Consider the following 16,195-nt stretch of genomic DNA (forward strand, 5'->3'; position numbering starts at 1 on the left):
ACGCAGGCTTTCTCTAGTTGCGGCAAGAGGGGGCTACTCTTCGTTGCGGTGCGTGGGCTTCTCATTGCGGTGGCTTCTCTTGTTGCGGAGCACGGGCTCTAGGTGCGCGGTCTTCAGTAGTTGTGGCACATGGGCTCAGTAGTTGTGGCTCGTGGCTCTAGAGCGCAGGCTCAGTAGTTGTGGCGCACGGGCTTCGTTGCTCCGCGGCACGTGTGATCTTCCCGGACCAGGGCTTGAAACCATGTCCCCTGCACTGGCAGGCGGATTCTTAACCACTGCGCCACCAGGGAAGCCCAACAGACAGATTTTGTGTATAGTTGGATTGCAGTGTATATGGACTTATTTATGCTAGTTCAATGTTGTGCTCTTGGGGGAAGGAGAAAGAGAAAGAGAGAGAGAGAAATAAAATTTGTTTAAATGCAGGCAGTTCCCCCTGAATTGTACACTGGTGGTGAAGCATAAAATGGGACACATGACTCAGCTCTTTCCTTAATTGTCTTCAGTTTTATGTGACACTCACAACATGAGCAGCCCATAAGGGAACTGCTTCCTTCTGTCTGTCTGTCTGTCTACCTACATAACCTACCTAACTACCTACCTACCAACCAAGCATTTATATAGTGTTTACTCAGGTACTGTTCTGAACAATTTATAAATATTACCTAATTTAACTCCCATAACAACCCTACAAAGTAGGAACTATTATTTCCCCATTGTGTTAATCAGGCTAGCCTAGACTAGGCTGCAGTTATAAACAACAGCAAAATACTCAATAACAGCTGATTTCTTATACAAAGACTGATACAGGTTGGACAGCCTTCTTATAAATTATAGCTGTTTGGAACATGTCATTTTTTTTTTTTTTTAATTTTATTTATTTATTTATTTATTTATTTTTGGCTGTGTTGGGTCTTCGTTTCTGTGCGAGGGCTTTCTCCAGTTGCGGCAAGTGGGGGCCACTCTTCATCGCGGTGCGCAGGCCTCTCACTGTCGCAGCCTCCAGACGCGCAGGCTCAGTAGCTGTGGCTCATGGGCTTAGTTGCTCCGCGGCATGTGGGATCTTCCCAGACCAGGGCTCGAACCCGTGTCCCCTGCATTGGCAGGCAGATTCTCAACCACTGCGCCACCAGGGAAGCCCGGAACATGTCATTTTTGAAGTCACTGAAGCAAAAGAAGACAAGAATGGAGGAGGCACCCTAGTTCTTAACCTTCTCACCTCGTCTCACAGAGCCTGGCCCCAAAACAACTGCAAGGGAGGCTGAGATATGTAAGGGAACACTGGATAGTCCGTGGGTTATAGCTGTGCCGGCCGTAGCCATAGCTCAGAGAAAGAGCGGAGGCACAGAGGTGTAAGTTTTTTGCCCCAGGTCACAAGCTAGTAAACAGCAGGGGCAGGATTTGAACCAGGCAGCCTGGCTCCAGAATCCGAGCTGGTAAGAGCGTAATGAATTACTTCACTCTTCTGCCTCGTCTATCACCCGGTACTTGGAGCGATCTGTACTAAGACTGGGAGAAAAACTGGCTACCTGAGACCGTTGAAAGATGCTATGTCTTCATATGGGTAATTTAAGGTGTGTCAAGGGGAAATTTTGGCTAAATGTGAGTTTCATCTTATGTGCTCATTTTAGAGTCAGCTCCTATGTCAGATGCCACTCCTTTGTATATTATGCGTACTAGCATTTATTGCCTCAAATAATCTTATCTACCAGCCTGGGGAGTCATCCAAAATAAGAGTTTAGGTTTATTTTAATGTTCTTGGTAAGACAAGTTCTACCAGGTCCAGCTGTCTTTGATGCTCGATGTCATCATATTATCAGATCACAGCTGGTAGGTTGCGATCATTTGTCATGGGCGGCTGCCGATTGCTTATCACATAAATGATGGGTCCTTCTCCCACAGGTCCCCATAATTTCACATACTCTTCACTCTGCCCATCCCTTCTCAGCTACCCATTTCTTTTCCATGACTCTTTTTTTAAGAAATGCATTTTTATGTAGCTATTTTATATAAACATGGACAACCCTTAAAAAATTCCCTTAGGTTTATAAAAATACTTAAGATTTATCATATATAAAATCTACATATTTGTTAAATAAACTACACAGTGAAAAGGAAAGGTTTTAAATCAAGGATCATCCTAGAATTAAATAACTCTAGCTCTAAGGTCTTTCAAAAGGTTGTTTCATTCCAAATGGCAGGAACATGGCTTTTATTTTCTCCTCTATATTATTTTGTAGCTTTCATATGGTCTATAGAGTTACTTTAAGAATTAAAAACAATTGCAAAATGAAAAGGTATTTATTCTGTTTCCTTTTATTCCACTTCCTTGCTTTGTGTATTAGACATTTATGTTTTCCAGCCCTGCACTGATTTCCCCCTTCTTCTGGTTACGGTACACCCTGTGTTTGTGGAAGGATCAGCCCTCTCCCATTTTCCGTTCAAGCAGAAAGTGAGCTGATTCCACCTCTGGCTCTGGGCTGAGTATGTGACCCAGGCCTGGCCAATCAGAGCAGTGAATCCCCCTGACCACCGTGCTTGCTCCCAAATTGGTTAAATCAGAGATAACCCCAAGATTTTTCCAGAAGCAACCAGGAAAACTTTTCTGTCTTTTCCTCTAGACGTAGAACTTTGAGATTATAAGCCTTGAGCTGCTGAGGCCAATCTTCTAAAGAGATTGTGCCTGGGATAACAGCAGAACTGAGAGATGGCCAGAGCCTGAGTCCCTATGGTATTGTTTTGAATCTCTCTATCTGACCATGTTAGGCATGTTAGCCAACTCTACCCCTATTAGTTAAGTGAACCAATAGATACCTTTTCTTCTTCTTCTTTTTTATTTTTTATTTATTTATTTTTATTTTTTTTTATTTTTGGCTGTGTTGGGTCTTCGTTTCTGTGCGAGGGCTTTCTCCAGTTGCGGCGAGTGGGGGCCACTCTTCATCGCGGTGCGCGGGCCTCTCACTATCGCGGCCTCTCCCGCTGCGGAGCACAGGCTCCAGACGCGCAGGCTCAGTAGTTGTGGCTCACGGGCTTAGTTGCCCCGCGGCATGTGGGATCTTCCCAGACCAGGGCTCGAACCCGTGTCCCCTGCATTGGCAGGCAGATTCTTAACCACTGCGCCACCAGGGAAGCCCCTCTTTTTCTTTTTTAATAAATACATTTTTTTCTTTTTTTGCTTACACCAGTTTGAGTTAGGTTGATGATACTTGCCAATGAAAGAGTCCTGATATGTTTTCCTAAATGATACTTACCCAACTACCCTCCAATATTCTGTGTTAGTCAGCTTTCTCTAGGTTTTGCTGCAGTAACAAACAACTCTTAAATCTCAGTGCCTCGTAACAACAAAGGTTTATTCTTCACCCTGTTTAATGTTGGCTGTGTGTCACCTCTGGCTCTGCTCCGTGTCTTTTCTCATTCTGGGAGCCAGGAGGGAGGAGCATTACCGTTCCTCTGTCTCACAGCAGAGGAGACGAGCAACAGGCAACCCATGCAAACAGTACTTCTGCTCACACCGCATTGCTCAATACCAGGCCCATGGCCAAGCTCAATATCGGTACTACGGGGACGTTGACACCACCCACAGGCAGAAACCGCATGCGAATGACAAAGAGCAGGGACGCATGATTCTCTTGAGGTAAAGGAGTGATAGTTTGGAGCCATAATATAATCTGCGCATATTCTAATCAGAGCTTAAGGAGGGGGTCTTCTTCCCCACCTTTCAGCAGCGGTGGATTACTCATATCTCCTGTTGGCCTTACTCCTATTTATGAATCCAGCACTGTCCTCTTTTGTTGTGTACAGTCCTGACTTAACCAGCCAATCAGAAACAGTGAAATTATTTGCTATCATATTAAGAACAGGAAACATTTAGCTTTTTATTTTGACCAAAAAGTATTCAGCCAATTTGTTTGCAAAAATAAATCACTGAATAAACACAAGGAACAAGAGTGCCCTGCTGCCTATCTGGTCCCGTGTCCCAAGGGAGAAGGCTCATGAAAGACATCATTAAAACTGAGACCTTCAATGAAACAAAGATTGTGTTTTAGAAGAGAAAAGAAAAGGTTGTTTTGGGCAAAATGTCTTTTCAGCTAAGTTCTACCATTAGATAAAAGAAAAGAAAAGAAGAGAAAAGAAAGATCCACGATACTTTCAGGTCAGTGAAAGGTATCTTATGACCAAAACCTGAGGTGAGAATAGAAGTGTCACTGTGCCGTTTGAGGACAAGTACCAGCGGTCAGATTTTCTGCGCTGAGCTTGACAGTGGGACCCAAAACGCTTGTGCCTTCAAAACGGCACAGGAAATGGCATGCATTCTGCACTAAAGATCAGAGTTGGATGGTAGCCTCGTAGAAAATTTGCTGTCATGCCCTGTTGCAAGGGAAAAAATCCTTTTAATTCATTTTGTCTCATAGAAGATTTCTGTCTCAGTAATTCGAAAGGCCAGAGTCTTGTGAGGATAATAAATCGTCTTTGCTCTTTATGTTAACTTTCGTCTTTAGACAGGAAGGAAGGAGACCTGTTTCCTGAATTCAGGACACGCTGGGGTGCATAAATCCTCTGAGTGCCTCCTTCTGCTGGAGGTTTTTGTGTGGGTGGCCCTTTCTCTGGGGCACACGGTACTGCTTCCTCCCCTTCTTCCTGTTGTTTTTAGGTGGCTCTTTGGGAACGAGCTCTCGGGGAGCCTGTGTCAGGCAGCATGGCAGACACATCTGGGCTCCAGTCTTAGCTCTGCCATTTATTAGTTGGAGTACTAGTTTCCTATGCTGTTTAACAAATTACAACCATGGTGGCTTAAAACAACACAGATCTATTCTCTTATAGTTCTGGAGGCTGGAATTCCAAAATCAGTTTCACAGGGCTCAAGTCTGAGTGTTGACAAGGCTGGTTCCTTCTGGAGACTCTAGGGGAATATTTGTTTCTTGCCTTTTCTTGTATCTGGAGGCTACCTGCATTCTGGAGGGCTCGTGACCCCTTCCTTGCATCACTCTGACCTCTTGCTTCTGTTGTTACATGACCTGCTTCTGAAGTAGTATCTCCCTCTGCCTCCCTCTCATAAGGACCCTTGTGATTATATCATTGGGCCCACCTGTGATAATCCAGGATAATCTGAAGACCATTCATTTAATCACATCTACAAAGCCTCTTTTGCCGTATAAGGGAATATATATATATATTCACAGAGTCTGGGGATTGGTCCTCTTTTGCCATATAAGGGAATATATATATATATACATATATATGTGTGTGTATATATATATATATATATATACACATACATTCACAGAGTCTGGGGATTGGTCCATTATGCAGCCAACATAATGTATAACGTTGGGTAACCTGGAACTAATCCCTTCACATCCCTGAACCTTGCTCCTCTCTTCTGTACCATGGGGATGGTAATAAAACCTACATCGTAGGGTTGCTGTGACAGTTAAAGATGGTATCAGAGTTTTTTGTTGCAAGCAACAGGAATTTAAAGGCTGCTTAAGAAAAATGGTATATATTGGAAGTAAAAAGATAACTCACAGACATAAAGGAAAAGGTAAGGATCTGGCCTTAGAAGCAGGTACAGGGACCCAGGGAGCACAGACCCCGTCTAGTCTTTGCCAGTCCACTCAAGATTCCTCTTCCAGGGAAAGGGCATCTGCTTGGCTAAGCTTGGGTTTCTGAGGCACACCTGGGCCAGGAGAGGGCAAGGCACTGTGACCCACATTCCCCCTGATACACGGAGGGGGAGCTGTCAAAGCAAGATCTGAGTGCTGATACCATGAAAAGGGGGAGGGTATGACAGGCAGATAAAAATGAAAGATAATTCACTGCAGAGGGCTCAAAGTAGGTATTCAAAGAATGATAGCTATTATTTTATCCTTAATCTTAAGAGAATAGTAACCACTGCTTTGGCAAGATGAAACATGGGTAGCAGAATGACCAAGCAAGAGAAAGACAGAGTATCTTCATTTAAGCTCAGCTCTGCCACTGATAAATTCTGACATTAAGGAAAGTCCTCTATTTCCTTATCTATAATAATATTTATTCATTCAAAAATACTTATTGAGTGCCTACTTTCTTCCAGGCACGTTTCTAGGTATCATGGAGTAGAGAACAAAAGAGAGAAAGTCTTGGCCCCTGTGGAATTTACATTGTAAAGACAGACAATAACCAAATTAACAAAGAAACATGTTGTATGATGTAAAGAAGACTCAAGTGCTTTGAAGAAAAATAAAGCAGAGTAAAGTGGATTGAGAGTCACAGGCCTAGGGTGAGAGGTGCTAGCGTTTTAGGCAGAGAAGCCGGGGAAGGCTAACATTTGCACAGAGGGTTGAATGACACGCAGAGGGAGCCAACCCTATGAAGATGGGAAACAAGAGTGTTCCAGGCAGAGGGAACGGCTACTACGAAGGCCCTGAGACAGGAACAAACTTGGCCAGTGAGGTACGAAGAGATGAGGGAGGGTGAGAGGGTGGCAGCAAAGGAAGCCAGAGAGGCTGGCGAGGCTGCCCCCACCTTGGGTGAGGCCTTGGATGCCATGATAGAGAGTTTGGATTTTTCTTTTTTCTTTTGAGCGTGATAGGAAACTATTGGAGGGTTTTGAGCAGAAGAGCGAGGTAATCCAATTATCTTTTAAAAAGATCACTCTGGCAGCTGGAGGGGAGTTGGCTGAAGTCAGCACTAATAGTGTAAGCAGAGAGACCAGTGAGCAGGCGATGATGCAGGCAGGAGATGATGGTGGCTTGCAGTGGAGAAGGTGAGAAGAGGTTGGATTTGGGATCTGTTTTGATGCTGGATGTGGGGTGACAGAGAGCTAAGGCAAGGCTGACTTGGAGACTTCAGGCCCGAGCAAGTAGCTGAATGGGCAGCCATTTACTGAAATGGATTGGGGAAAATTAGAATTAGGTTTTAAAATTTAATGGGTATACTGAAGAATCACAACTTACTGGGAATAAAAATATGAAAATCTTTTTCCTTTTTCTTCTCCAGTAACTGCATCACTATATTACACTGAATCTCTCTTCCATCTGAGAAGTAGCCCTTTAATAACTTTTTGACCAAATTCCGTAACTTCCTGGTCACTGTTTTTTGATAGTCTGATTTCACTGTTTAGATTCATCTTGTTTATTTTAAATCCTTAGTCTTCAGTCTCATCCTGGATGCAAAACTCATCTTCCCCCATTCCCCAGCTCTAGCCACAACTGTCTATGATTCAGGGGTCCCTGACCCTGGAAGGCAGGGAAATTACTTCTTTATTTTCACTAGTCTCTAACTGAAATTTGGCCTCTCTTTTAATTATGAATGTGGGAAACAAACCTCAGTAGTATCCACAGTAACTGTACCTTTGTTACTGATAGCAATAATCAGATGTTTTTACATCCTGTTATAGTTGTTGCAGTGATCTTGAAATATCATTTACACTTGTCTCTTCTTTCAAATTATAGTAGTTAATTGAACTGCCATTAGCTCTTCTTATTTACTGTATGATTTAGAAGCACATATATTACTTTATCACCAACAGTTTTAAAAAATATTTTGATAACTGTGTTTCAATATAATTGGTTTACTTTGAAATCTTACGTACTTACTTTTTTTAAAAAAATTAATTAATTAATTAATTTATTTTTGGCCGCATTGGGTCTTTGTTGCTGCATGCAGGCTTTCTCTAGCTGTGACGAGCTGGGGCTACTCTTCGTTGCGGTGCGTGGGCTTCTCATTGCCGTGGCTTCTCTTGTTGCAGAGCACGGGCTCTAGGCACACGGGCTCCGTAGTTGTGGTGCACAAGCTCAGTAGTTGTGGCTCGTGGGCTCTAGAGCGCAGGCTCAGTAGCTGTGGCGCACGGGCTTAGTTGCTCCGCGGCACGTGGGATCTTCCCGGACCAGGGCTCGAACCTGTGTCCCCTGCATTGGCAGGCGGATTCTTAACCACTGCACCACCAGGGAAGTCCCTTATGTACTTACTTTTATATTAAAAAAAATATTATTCAGAGAAGGAATCCAAATTGCCAAAGTGAAAAGGGATTATGGCACAAAAGAAGTTAAGATCCCCTGTGAGAGGTTTGGAAGGGGTTAGGAAGGAGGGGTGCTCTTCCCATACACCCCTGGAGTGGGAAGAAGGACAGTGGACAGGAGGCAGGTCTCCTTAAGCCACATTAGAGAAAACATGTACTCAGTCACAAAGAGACTAAATAACAGAGCAATCTGGGCATATTTATCAAACCGCAGCAAGTAGCACCGCCCTGGTTTTTAAGATGGTTATACCTGCAGTCCAAGGGTGAACACGAGGTCTTGCAGCTTGTTGTTTAGGGAACACTGTTAACTGGACCCATGTGCAGCTTCCGGTGATGGGGCTGGTCAAACAGGACTTGACTCTGTGTTTATCTAGGAGAGTGATTCAGCCTAATGCCGGGGTAATAACTACTTGTTGGTCTCCCAGAGCGGAGTTGGTGAGGGGGTGAAGTGAGATCACATTCTGCTAACCATGATTCTTAAATGTGCTTTAGGCTGTTAGAGATTAATGCAGCTGGCTCTTCCTTACTGGTTTTCGGAGCTATTCCTTGCGTCATGGAAGGCTGGAATTGAAAGAATCCTAGGAGATTCCGTCCTAATGGCTAGTCTGGAAGTCCCATTCCAGATAACCTCTATTGTACTTCTTCCAAATATTTGAAGTTCATTACTCAAGACTGTGATGCCTCCAACACAGAATGTTTGGGAAACCAGTTAAGGCCGAGGGCAGGGACTGGTGATCTCTTTTGCTGAATACCATGAGTAGAGGTTATCAAATACCGGCCTCATGAATTGGTGAAAGGCTTTATGAATGATGGTTGATTGAGGGCCTGGGTCATTTTGTAAATGGCTTTGCATCTGAGTTGTGCTTTCATGTTACAAGAAAACAACTTAATCTTTTACCTAATGAAAACTGGAAAAATTGGATTTCAAGATTCAGTTTTCAATATTAAGCAAGCCTTTCCCTTTTCTGCGTTATTCTTCGTAAATGTCATTTCAGAGGGTAACTTTTGTCTTAGGACTGGATGGAGAAGTTAGTAAAGACTAACTTCTCAGCTTCTCTTATGTATTTTGTAAGTATGCTGTAGCTTCTTAGGGTCTTGAAATCTTTAACTGAGCATCCAAAAATGGGGGAAGAATTGCCTGTGTGTGTGTGCACACTTACACATATACGTGTGTACAGTCAGAAGAATAAACTCCTGTTCCTTCTCAGAATTATAGCAGCAATTGTTACGCTTCAAATAGATTTAATTCATGTTTGAGAAAAAGAAGGAGGACATGACAAATGAGCCCTACCAACAGGACAGTTCTTCTTGGAAACACTCAGCAGTGCTGTTTTGTCCGTTGGAATGCTCAAACCTATTTGCTCTGGGGACGTCCAATGTAAGCCCCAGGGAGCCTCAGCTGCCGTCTCCTGTGATTGAAGCTTTCGTTCCCCCTCCCCTCCCCAGTTCCCCCATGATGAGCAGTCGCCTCTACTCAATCTCAATTTTTATCTGACCTGAAGCCAGTTGCACTGATTCCAAAAGAGAGAAAAGGGCCTGGCATAGCTTCTATCCTTTCAAGTTGACCTGCTGAAATGATTGATAATTCCCAGGAACGACTCTCCGAAGATCAAGTCCTTTTCATTTGACCTGATTTACACTGGCTTTCTCATACTTATTCTTGCTTTGGGAACTAGACAGCGCCCCATTATTTAGCCATGAAAGCAAGGATGTCACTGAAGGTGGCCTCATATTACTGCTTAAAGGCCTATTAGAAATCTCATTTCGCTTTTTGGAGATGTCATTGTGATGCAAAGCAGTTCAGGGTTTCATTACTGCTGGAAGCCCTTTGTTGGGCTCGCCTAGCCTGTTGTGCCCCCAGATTTGCCATTCTCCTTTCCTACTGCTATTCCTAAATGGGAGTACTGATACTTTGAGCATTTCATGACATCGGTACAGAAAAACGTACTTAAAACAGGAAAATTGTAGCTGAACAGAAAGGCGCCATCAAACCTCCCCTCAGATACAAGTGACAAACTCCACTTCGTTCTGCTGTCCTGACATCGGATTTCCCTGTGGAACTTCAGGCGAATGAATACCTGCCAAGTTATTACTGTAAGGATTAATCAGGACGGCATTTTCTATGATTATGGCTTTTCCCCCCTCATGTTTATCTTCTAGGCAAATGGCTGTGTTTTCCTTTATTGAACACTCGCAGCTGCTAGACCCTGAATTCCATATGAGTGACCTTGTGAGTTGCCCTCCTCTTCTCCATGGGCCACTCCCTGTGTTTCCTGGGCAGTTTGCGTTCTTAGCAGGAAGTAGTCAGTGACCTTGAACGACCCGCTTCACCCGTCTCTGCCCGAGTTTCTTCACTCTAAAAGAAGGACAACAGCAGCTCATGATTAATGTCACGAGGATTTAATGAAACGCTGTGTGGAAAGAGCTTAGCACACTGAGCTAGGCAGAGGCTCATCGCACAAAGATGTACTGAGTGTCTGCTATGCGCCAGACGTTGTCCCAAGTGCTGGAAATGCCAAGAGGAGCAAACACAGGCCCAGTCTCTGCCCTCATGGAGCTTTCAGTCTAGTTGAGGATTGGGGTGTTCTTTAGATAATCACACAGATTTATATCTCCAAATCGGGCCAAGGACTAGGAAGGAAAATTACACAGAGCGCCAATGGCCCTGATCTAATCAAAGGACATCATTCCATAACATTTGAGTGGAGATCAGAAGAAATAATAAAAGTGAACTGTTGGTGGGAATGTAAATTGATACAGCCACTATGGAGAACAGTATGCAGGTTCCTTAAAAAACTAATATGCCCCAGCAATCCCACTACTGGGCATATACCCAGAGAAAACCATAATTCAAAAAGACACATGCACCCCAATGTTCATTGCAGCACTGTTTACAATAGCCAGGTCATGGAAGCAACCTAAATGCCCATCAACAGACGAATGGATAAAGAAGATGTGGTACATATATACAATGGAATATTACTCAGCCATAAAAAGGAACGAAATTGGGTCATTTGTAGAGACGTGGATGGACCTAGAGACTGTCATACAGAGTGAAGTAAGTCAGAAAGAGAAAAACAAATATCGTATATTAACGCATATATGTGGAACCTAGAAAAATGGTACAGCTGAACTGGTTTGCAGGGCAGAAATAGAGACACAGATGCAGAGAACAAACGTATGGACACCAAGGGGGGGTGGGGGGTGGGATGAACTGGGAGATTGGGATTGACACGTATACACTAATATGTATAAAATGCATAACTAATAAGAACCAGCTGTATAAAAAAATAAATAAAATTCTAAAATTCAAAAAAAAAAAAAAAAGTGAACTGGGAGAAGGAGGTCTCAGCCCCAAGGTGCCCTTGAGCAAATTAGTAAAAGGTGCCCCTGCCCTAGGGCAGAGGTGGCAGAGCATGTGCTGGGGTTTCAGTGCCCTCTGGCCCATCTGCTGGGAGCCCTTGAGCGGAGAACAGCTTGCACACTGTATGCAGTGACCTGGCCGGGAGTAAGAGGATACTGGAGGCAGAGGAAAGCCCCTCTGCAAAGGCCCTGAGGTGGGAGGGCACATTGGTGGAGATGAAAAGGGCGCCTCCGGCTAGAGCACAAGGAGCAAGGCTGGTAGGAGGGGAGCTGGGGAAGCTCTTAGTACATATCAGCTGGTACTGATGCACGATAGCATTATTCTCATGAATTCACTGCCAGCACACTAAGGTCTCCTTAGAAACACCAAGGTCTCTCTAGAAGCCATTGCTTTTTAACTAGTGAAGGAAAATTACTTCAGGGATGTGATTTGTTGGTGTCACGCAACCAAGATTTACAGAATAAGGACAATGTATGAGGAGAGACATTTAATATGGAAAGCAGGGAGCCAGTGCACCTCCAGAAAAATACAAATGCTCTATTACAGCCCAGAAAACTAGATGTTAGGCAAAAAGAAGTGAAAACAAAAACAGAACAAACAAAAAAAGCAAATAAAAATAAAAGCAGAACATTAGGGAAAGGTTTCTAACAATGCTATCATTTGGAGGTTGTAATTATCTCTCCAAAGAAGTAGAATCTCCGTTTCTTGTTCTCTTAGAAAGGACCCGCCCAGCTGGAGACCCGGAACCCGGCAACACTGCACTCGCTAGAAATGGTCTTGATAACCCCTTAGGTTCTTCCCAGCTTTGATTTCTTTGATTTTGGAATAATCCAAAAGAGCATTCATTCATTCACACAAATATACTGTATCAAGGGTGGGGTTTTTTGTTGTTCTTGTTGTTGTTTTTAAGTCTGAGTTTAGAAGGAAATAAAACCCCAGATGCTGGAGAATTGTGCATTGTTACCAGTTAGCTCCGGAGTCTGTCAGGCTGGGCATCTGCAAGTAGTGACCCAGTCGAGGTCTGGTGTCAGCACGGCATTGTGAGGGAAGCCTGGGCTTGGGGATTGGGTGGATCTGGACCCAGATCCTGACTAGGCCATTTATAAGCTGTGCGACCCTGGACAGGTTAGTCAACCTCTCTCTGTAAAATAAGAGTTACTGTAAACTCAAATGATGGCTGTCATTAGGGAGAGTCTGGAGGCCAAGACTCTTGGGGATCCCTCACTTGCAAAGTCGTTTCTGGGGATCCTGCCCTGAGAGCAGTCTCCCTGTGACCCACATTCGTTCAGAGGTTTATTTCTTTGCACTATATCTGAAAAGTCTTGACTTTTGGTTTTTCAGAGGTAGCTGTGCTTTGGGGAAACATAAGGAACCAGAATTAAGTCAGACTTGTAACTTGGTCAGCAGTTAGTATCTCTAAACAGCTTTTAGGAAATAAACAACAAAAAAAGAGCATTTAGCCATGATTTTTGAATGTGGTATCGATGATCAGACATCCCACCATAATCTAAGAATCCCTCAAGAGCAGACACTGCTCTTGAGATATTTTATTGCTTAGTAAGATGTAGAAGAACTTAACTTTAAAATGTTCTTGAATTTAAACCACATTAAACTGGAATGTACACTGCTCAGAGATAAATTGTAGTATTTCAGGAAAGAAATGGACTACTTAATTCCCCTTCAATAGAAAGTTGGAAAAAGAGCCCTTTATTATATCTCAGTCATAATGCAGTATATAAATGTGACTTCTGCTTTGTCTCTTGCTTTATGTCCACATAGGCTTATATCAATAACATGTATGTTGCACCTTCAGAACTAACAGGCAGCTTTCTAACCTGAGCCCTTCAAAGCAGGGCAGGCTAACAGTGATTTAAGATTATGCTGGTTAAAAACAAAAAATCCATCCCAGATTTTAAAACAAAGAAATGCTAACTCAAGCCTACACTTTTCTATAAAAAATGACATTGTTGCTTTCTAAGAATGGGAATAGATGAGGCACTTAATCAGAGAGGCCATTATGTTGTCAAAGGCTCTGCTGAGGCTGAAGGATGGATTCTCATGGGCTTATGACCATTTTATTGCTTTTCAGCCCCCGGCCGGCGATCCCACTCTCCCTCCTGCTGACAGAATCGGCAGCAGCGCTCTGCATTCAGTCCTTCTGGAGAGCCTATCTGGTAAGAGTCATGTGCAATTATGGCATTTGGTCTGATGGGGAATTTTTGTGCTGTGGAAGACCCGGGGGACAACCTTTAGATGAATTTGGAACATAGGATAGTATAGCTAACATCCAGACCTCAGAAATAAGATTCTCTGTAAAACAGGTCTTAAAGAATGATTTAGAATTTCCACCAACACTTATGCAGTTATTATTAAAAGTACCCTCCAACCTTTTTTAAAATTTACTTTTTATTGAGGTAACTTTAGTTTATACCATTTTATGGGTTTCATTATATTTCAGTCTCTGTATACACTACAGCATGCTCACCAATAGAAATTTAGTTTCCACCCATCACCCTACAGTCAGTCCCCTTTACCCATTTTACCCTCGCCCCAGCCCCTTCCCCTCTGGTAACCACTTTTCTGTTCTCTGTATCTACATGTTTGTTTTTGTTTGGTTTGGTTTGTTCATTTATTTTGTCTTTTGGTTTGTTTGTTTTTTATATTCCACATATGAATGAAATCATACAGTATTTGTCTTTCTCCATCTTATTTTACTTAGCGTAATACCCTAAAGGTCCAACTATGCTGTTGCAAATGGCAAGATTTCTTTTTTTGTGTGCCTGAGTAATATTCCATTGTGTGTGTGTGTGTGTGTGTGTGTGTGTGTATATTACATCTTCTTTATCCATTCATCCGTTGATGGGCACTTATGTTGTTTCCCTATCTTGGCTATTGTGAATAATGCTGCAGTGAACATAGGGGTGTATATATCTTTTCAAATTAGTGTTTTCATATTCTTTGGGTAAATACCCAGAAGTGGAATAGCTGGATCATATGATAGTTCTATTCTTATTTTTTTGAGGGATCTCCACGATATTTTCCATAGTGGCTGCACCAGTTTACATTCCCATCAACAGTGCATGAGGGTTCCCTTTTCTCCACACCCTCACTAACACTCATTATTTCTTTACTTTTTGATAATAGCCATTATAATGAGGATGTTGAACATCTTTTCATGTGCCTGTTGGCCATATATATGTCTTCTTTGGAAAAATGTCTATTCAGCTCTGCTGTCCATTTTTGATAGGGTTTCTGTTGTTGTTGTTGTTGAGTTGTATAAGTTCTTTATATATTTTCCATATTAACCCCTTATCAGATATATGATTTACAAATACCATCTCTCATCCAGTAGGTTGTCTTTTTGTTTTGTTGGTGGTTTCCTTTGCTGTGCAAAAGCTTTTTAGTTTGATGTAGTCTCATTTGTTTATTTTTTCTTTTGTCTCCCTTGCCTGAGGAGACATATCTAGAAATATATTGCTAAGACCAATGTCAAAGGGCATACTTCCTGTGTTTTTTCCTAGGAGTTTTATGGTTTCAGGTCTTAGATTCATTGAAGTCTTTAGTCCATTTTGAATTGATTTTTGTATATGGTGGATACAGAACTACTTTCATTTTTTTGCATGTGGCTGTTCAGTTTTCCCAACAACATTTATTGAAGAGACTATCCTTTCTCCATTGTATGTTCTTTGCTCCTTTGTCATAAATTAATTGTCCATATATGTGTGGCTTTATTTCTGGGCTCTCAGTTATGTTCCATTGATCTGTGTATCTGTTTTTCTGCCAACACCATGCTGTTTTGATTACTATAGCTTTGTAATATATAATAGCTTGAAATCAGGGAGGGTGATACTTCCAGCTTTGTTCTTTTTTTTCTCAGAATTGCTTTGGCTATTTGAGGTATTTTGTGGTTCCATATAAATTTTAGAACTTTTAATTCTATTTCTGTGAAAAATGTCCTTGGGATTTTGATAAGGATTGCATTGACTCTGTAGATTGCATTAGGTAATATGGACATTTTAACAGTGTTAATCCTTCTAATCCATGAGCATGAAATATCTGTCCATTTATTTGTGTATTCTTCAGTTTCTTTCAACAATATCTTAGAGTTTTTACTGTACAGGTTTTTTATCCCTTGGTTAAATTTATTCCTAGGTATTTTATTCTTTTTGTAGCAATTGTAAATGAGATTGCTTTCTTAATTTCTCCTCCTGCTTGTTCATTTTTAGCATACAGAAATGAAGTAGATTTTTGTATTTTGATTTTGTACCCTGTAACTTTACTGTATTCATTTATTATTTTTAATAGTTTTTTGGTGGAGTCTTTAGGGTTTTCTATATTTAAAATTATGTCATCCACATATAGTGACAGTTTTACTTCTTCCTTTCCAATTTGGATGTCTTTTATTTCTTTTTCTTGCCTAGTTGCTTAGGCTAGGACTTCTAATACTAAGTTGAATAAAAGTGGTGAGAGTGGGCATCCTTGTCTTGTTCCGGATTTTTAGAAGGACAGTGTTACTGAACCAAACTCAGGTCTGCTCACCAGATGCACAGCAGAGCCAATCTACTGGCACTGGGTTGTAGTGAAGGAAAGTACAGTGTTTATTGCAGGGTGCCAGCAAGGGGAATGGGCAGCTAATCCTCAAAAGACCCAAACTCTCTGATGGCTTTTAGGGAAAGGTTTTTAAAGACAGTTTTAGGGGTGAGAGTTGCAGGGTGCCTAATCAGCTCATGGGCGATTTTTGATTGGTAGATGGTGAGGTGATAGGGTGGTATTTCAGGAATCTTGATCATCAGTTTTCCAGCTCCAACCAGTCTAGGGTCTGTGGGTGTAGGGCC

The 16,195-nt window shown here is 42.2% G+C and overlaps 2 long non-coding RNA genes across 2 annotated transcripts in view; one reads left to right on the forward strand and one right to left on the reverse strand.

The window, feature by feature from the left end:
- LOC309645695 overlaps positions 1-16,195 on the reverse strand; it is a 331,483-nt gene that overhangs the window by 119,242 nt on the left and 196,046 nt on the right. The gene's annotated exons all lie outside the window — the stretch shown is intronic.
- The window catches only part of LOC309645677, a 97,239-nt gene that overhangs the window by 49,613 nt on the left and 31,431 nt on the right, over positions 1-16,195 (forward strand). Inside the window, exon 2 of the long non-coding RNA XR_014255001.1 lies at positions 13,450-13,534. This is a non-coding gene — a long non-coding RNA (uncharacterized lncRNA). The remainder of the gene's footprint in view (positions 1-13,449; positions 13,535-16,195) is intronic.

This window comes from Balaenoptera physalus (genome assembly GCF_965194825.1).
Source record: "Balaenoptera physalus genome assembly, chromosome: 16".
NCBI lineage: Eukaryota > Metazoa > Chordata > Mammalia > Artiodactyla > Balaenopteridae > Balaenoptera > Balaenoptera physalus.